Raw genomic sequence first — 6304 nt, 5'->3', positions numbered from 1 at the left:
GGAGAGACATTTGGATGGACTTACTGGAGTGGGCACAAGATGTGAAGACCTTTGTATTGGATGTTAATGTTCATCAGAGTGCATACACCATGGAAGAGACACTAAACAACCAATTAGCCAGGATGACTTGACATCAGCCAGCCTCTATCATCAGCTGTCTAATGCCAGCAGAATGAGTTTAGAGTTACCAAGATGGCATGGCGAAGGCTATGCACAGACCTGACAAAGTAAGCTCCCATTTCCCAAGTCTGATCTAACTACACCACTTCCAAATGTCCAGCCTGTCCAGATTTCCAGCAACAGAGAACAACAGAGAGTCCACAGCACCACTTGGTGGCAAGTTGACTATTTTGTACTCCCTTCCACTGTGGAAGGGTGAGTGACTTATTTTCATTGGAAAAGATACATTTTCTGATATGGATTCACTATTTGAGTGCTAAAGAGTGCACCACCAACAATAGGTTAGGATACATGAGTTCAGGAACCATAGGGTCATTCCCAGTGACCCTTTTAGGGAATCTGTTCTTCCTGTTCCCACAGTTCTAGGTTCTGCAGATTTAGAGGTTGTGTTTCTCAAAGTGGGAATGCTTGCACAATAAGAGCACTATTGAAATTTAAGCCATAGCAACCACTCAATTACTTTAGGTTTCCATGCCTAGGGATCCAGCAGACCAGAAGAATAATCACTACTTTGATAATAATTAACTTTAATCTGCAGAAGGAAGTAGAGCAGCTATTACACAATGGAGCCAGGAAGGAATATGTAGGATACTTATGTGATCCATTAGGTGTGTCTTGGTACTCTCTTGCTTAAATTCAACAATAGACAAGCAAGCCCAGCAGCCATGGCATAAGAAGAGCATGGCGACCAGAGGCTCAAGGTTAAGGGTCTGAGTCATGCCAGTTGTAAATACCTAGACGATCATTTATGGCCTCAACAAATAGCTACAGCAGTGGGACTATAGGTTGTCCCACTAGCTTGGTTTTTTATAAGTTTTTCCCAGAGAAAGTGGTCTACTAAAAAGGAATAGATGGCCCTAGAATTTATAAGAAGTGGCTCTGAGCTGTGAAAAGGGTGGACTATAGTGGATGCTCTGCCACATTGTCCACATCCCTCTCACAGCAACGAAAGACTCAACTCCTGAGAGTAATGCTGGATGGCAGGCTCTAGCTCTCAGTCCTCTCCAGGAATTACCTTTGGCTAATGGGAACCACTTTGCTCAATGGTGCAACCCCTTTCCTGGGAGTAGTCTACATCCAATTACTGATTAGTATGTGGGTATAAATACCCAGCCTCTTGATCTCAACTTGGGATAACTCTGAGGGCTCATGTCAGTTTCAGAGCTCACAATGCAGTTAGTTGAAGTATTTGTTGTGATTATATCAGAGCCCACCACCTCCCTCTGTTCAATTCTGCTCTGTTCTCTCTTCTACCACTGGCAATGGTATCTTGGAGCAGGTTTGTACTGGATTAGAGGAGAAAATAGATAAATTTGCAGGGATCTTGTAAGCCTATTGATGTCAGGTTGGCAGTGTAAAATCAGTTGTGGTGGGAATATTTATACCATAGACATCATCAAACTCTACAAATCAGGGCTTCCCTTCATTTCCACACCAGGGAGGTTAGTAAGTATTTACCAGCTCATCACTATCTACAGGTGTTGATCACAGAGTGTTCCCATTTAAACCTCCTACATACTAATTTGTGTCTGAGTCTGCTTCCCAAGGAATCTAACTTGCAAGACATATATTCAGATGGTGATAGATCTTTAATTTATCTCTATAACCTACTACTTAAGTGAAGAACGAATTCTAATCCGTAGTAGAAAACAGGGTGATCAACTAATCCTGGTTTCCCTGTGACTTCCCTGGTTTTAGCATTAAAAGTCTCATGTAAAAAGAAAAGTAAAAAATAAATAAAAAAAAATAAAAGTCCCATGTCTCAGAAAACATCTCAGTCCCAGGCTTACTAGAATGACTAGTTACCTAGTAAACAAGTAGGCCATCTAGAGCAGGAAAGTCTAGGCTTCAGGTGTTGGACTGATTTGCTGGTTAGGGCAGGTGTTTTAGTGTGGAGCCAGCAGTGAGTGCATTTGGAGATAGCAGGGATGATTGTAGATGGTGGTCTGATCAATAGGCCATAGACATCTAAAACTGGATACAACTTGGGATCCCTGGGTGGCTCAGTGGTTTGGTGCCTGTCTTCAGCCCGGGGTGTGATCCTGGAGTCCTGAAATCGAGTCCCACATCGGGCTCCCTGCATGGAGCCTGCTTCTCCCTCTGCCTGTGTCTCTGTGTGTCTCTCATGGATAAATAAATAAAAACTTTAAAAATAAAAAAGGATGCAGTCAGGGGTCTGGGATTCGAGGGCAAGATTTTTTTATTTTATTTAAGACTTTATTTATTCATTCATGAAAGACACACACAGAGAGAGGCAGAGACAGGCAGAGGGAGAAGCAGGCTCCATGCGGGAAGCCTGATGTGGGACTCAATCCTGGGATCACGCCCTGAGCCAAAGGCAGATGCTAAACTGCTGAGCCACCCAGGCATCCTGAGGGCAAGATTCTAGTATCCCAGAGCATTAGTAAGGGTAAGACAGCACGCCAGTCAGGGAGTAGTTGACCAAGATGTGAAGGAACTGATACAATGCAATGCTTCCCTTGCTATCTGAAAGTAGAGTGCTCCTATGAAACCTTTCTTCTTTTTTTTCATGTGTCAGTACTTTTAATGTTGTATACATCAAATTATAGTAAAAAGATGACTATAACAATGTGCAGCCCCTCTATTTTCATGAACAGCACAACAGATTACAGTAAACTGAGTTTATATTCCGCCATCAAGTGTGGTTCTCCCATTAGTTCACTTTGTGATGGGTCATTAAGAATATCTTCAAATCCAATAGTCTCATCATTAGCCCTTAAAATATTCAATGAAGGTTTGAGCTTGGAAGAAATGGAAGACGCTGAACCTGCTGCACTGCCTTGAATTCCATTTGTAATTTTAGTGGAGCAAACAGACCCTGGATGCTTCTTAGTGTAGAAAAATTCATTTTATCTTGGTTGAGCTGGAAATTTTTTTCTGATACTTCAAGAGGATGACTGGGCAAAAGTTCATTTTTCACACCAGGGAGACCTTTTCGAAGAAGATCATGCTGTTCAAAAGGTCCACTTGCTGAAAGTTCAGTAACTGGAATACTGTCCTTCAGCTGAGATCCAAGTCCTCTGGCATTCATCTTCACTCGCTCTGTGAACAGCCCTATTACTGTCAGCCGGCCCTGCCACTCACTTCCATTTCCTATGAAAACTTTCATAGGCTGAAATGGTATAAAGTCAGAAGCAATTACCATTAATTTATAAGGAAAATTATTTGAGCATCCTCAGACCCCCAAAAATAATCTTTTAAGCTTTTCTGATATCTTAGGAAACATCTTACTAAGGGATGTGCAAAATAAATTGGGAGAAAGCACAGATACAGACACAGTTCAAAGCTACGATGGCTTGATGCTGAGATGCTGAGTGTAGTTCTGGGGCAAGGAGCTTGGTGGGGCCCCTCTCGCTGCTGGGATGCCTAGGGCCTGTACAATAGGTCATTGCAAAACAAACTTAGAACGCTATTTTCACTTTTAGACTTTTTTGTAAAAGCAAAAGTCCTCTTGACATTTCTTTCAGTTAGAAAAATGGATACTAAGGTAAGTGGGTCTTTCATAAAAGTGAAGTGGCCTAACTTTAACTTTGAAAATGCAGAGGACACTTGTATTTAGATATCACTAGAATTCAGGCACTAGCTTAATCACAGGGAAGCAAGTATGGACCTAATTTCTGGAAGCTGTGGAGAATTTGGAGTAGTACAATCTGTGAAACTGGATTAATCCAGAGCTATTCTATGTTAGTGATGGGGTTCTTTAATTCATACATCCTTGAGCCTGGGGCAAAGCTGAACTGGTAGGAGAAAACGAAATGATACTGGTGTAGGATTTAGAGAGTTTTTTGAGGGGAGGGTGGCAACTGCTGATGATGAGTATTGAAAGTTTCTTTCAGTGCCCTGAGAGCTAAAAGTGTACATAGTGTCTAGAGTGAAGGTGAGACCTGCCTTAGGTAAGGAGTCCAGGATCAAGTTAGTAAAGAACACAGTTCATATAAAAAATTCAAGCATGTCATCTATCACAGTGAGGCCATGGCCAAAACAGAATTATTTCTCTGGCTTGTCACAAACCCATGAGGTATGCAATCTCCTTACAACTATATTCTCTCTAACAGGAAATACCAGACAGCCTAGAAGGTAAGCAAAAAAATTGTTTTAGAGATTTTATTTATTTGTGTGTTTGTTTGTTTGTTTATTTATTTATTTATTTGAAAGAGAGTGAGAGTGAGAGTGAGAGAGCACAAGCAGGAGTAGTGGCAGAAGCAGGCTCCTCACTGAGCAGGGAACCTGATACGGGGCTCAATCCCAGAACCCTGGGATCATGACCTGAGCAGAAGGCAGATACCTGACTGACTGAGCCACCCAGGCACCCTGGAGGTAGGCAGATTTTAATTTCATCTTCTTTGTTCCTATCCTCCTCTTGTAAACTTCCCAGTCCCTTGCTAACAGAACATTTCAAATCTTGATACCCAGCATTTAATTAGTATTTTCCCAGTCCAGAATTAAATACAAGTAAAAATTTAAAGCATCACTATCCCAAAGTATTTTATAATATGGCCAAATTGATAATTCTCCATATTAGGCAATAGTATCTTGAGTCAGAAATATATTTTATATTGGTAATAAGAAAACTCAGGATTTTCGTGGAAGAGCAAAGAGTCAAGAGTATTAAATAATGATAGTGGATATAGGAAGAGGCTACTGGCTAATGCCATTTATAACTGTATAAATATGCTTCATTTTTTAATCTGGGCCATGTTTCAAGAGAAAGCCCTTCAAACAGCATTCTCTGTATTAAGCTCTAGTCCCATAAGGATTAAATTATGGCATTCTGTAATCATATAATGGGGTTAAGATGAGATTAGAAACTGAATTACAACTTGGTAGAAAATAGTAAAGAAAATGTTTAATTAAAATTAAGTTCTGGGGGCGCCTGGGTGGCTTAGTCCTTTAAGTGTCTGCTTTCAGCTCAGGTCAGGGTCCTGGGGTAAGGGATTGAGCCCCGAATCAGGCTCTGAGCTCAGCAGGCAGTCTGCTTCCCCCTCTATTTGCTACCCCCTTCCCGCTCATGCATTCTCTCTCTCAAATAAGTACATAAAAAAACCTTTAAAAAAAGAAGTAAAAAATTGGTTTCTTTAGAGAGCTATTTATAAAAAGCATTTTAGGCATATTTATGATATTAAATATATATAATATGTACATGATATTAAAGTTTATCCAGTTCAACACATAGTGTTTGGCTGCCTTTTATTTGAAGGGCACCATGAAGCTCCACTTAGGAGCTTCCCCATCCTTACAAAGGTAAGCTCTTACCTACATAGGTAAGCTCCTAAATGTATATCACTTAGTTCCTGTCCTTGTCCTTAAAGATCTTATTATAAATTAGGCAAAAGATGGAGTTGAGCTTCAAGCCTGATTCTTCATCTCTTTAAAGGGAATTGGGATTCATTGTTTATTTTAACAGAGGAGGACTTGATGAAATAAATGTTGTAAGAACATTAATTTGGCAATGGAACTTTGCTGGAACTTTAGGTGGTAGTCAGGGCATGGGTGTTGTAATGGTGAGACCATTACAAAGAATGTGCCTTCTGTCATTCCCATTCAACAGCCACCAGCCACACTGCATCCATCTGGGACCTGTTCTCAGCTTTTTAGGTACTTGGAACTTCTTCTTATCCCCATCCCTTTTCTCCTCCATCATGTATCTTTGACGTGCAATGTCAACCAAATATGCCACCAACAAATGATTTTGCAGACATGTATATAAATGTGATAAAAAATAATTGTTCATTATTTATAATTTCTGAAGAGAGTGATTCATGACAATATGCTTTTTCACTGAGGATGAAGTCAAGTGATAGGCTTGAGGAGACAAAATTGGAGGAACTAAAATACTTTGTCTCAGAAAAAGGAAAGTGGTAAAGAGAAGCCCTGGAGAGGTAAAGGCTGCTTCAGTGGAGACCACGGGGGAGAAGGAGACCAAGTCAACAGTGGCCACTGATGGAGCTTTCAGAGAAGAACCTGGAAGTCTGCTGGGGACTTCTGTCATACAAGTAATATGCACACTGTGAGGTAAATCTCTTTACTTAATCTCCCTCATCTCCCTCACCATGACCAATAAAATCTCTGTTGTCCACTGGTGCTTGTGGAGAGGCTGAGTTTG

At 40.8% G+C, this 6304-nt stretch overlaps 1 pseudogene; it reads right to left on the bottom strand.

Annotated features, from left to right (window-relative positions):
* Positions 1-2807: 2807 nt before the first annotated feature.
* Positions 2808-3235, bottom strand: LOC121492403 (annotated as a pseudogene).
* Between the last annotated feature and the right edge of the window lie 3069 nt (positions 3236-6304).

The sequence above is a fragment of the Vulpes lagopus genome, chromosome 6 (genome assembly GCF_018345385.1).
Source record: "Vulpes lagopus strain Blue_001 chromosome 6, ASM1834538v1, whole genome shotgun sequence".
Classification (NCBI taxonomy): domain Eukaryota; kingdom Metazoa; phylum Chordata; class Mammalia; order Carnivora; family Canidae; genus Vulpes; species Vulpes lagopus.
This window is presented reverse-complemented; position numbering and strand designations above follow the sequence as displayed.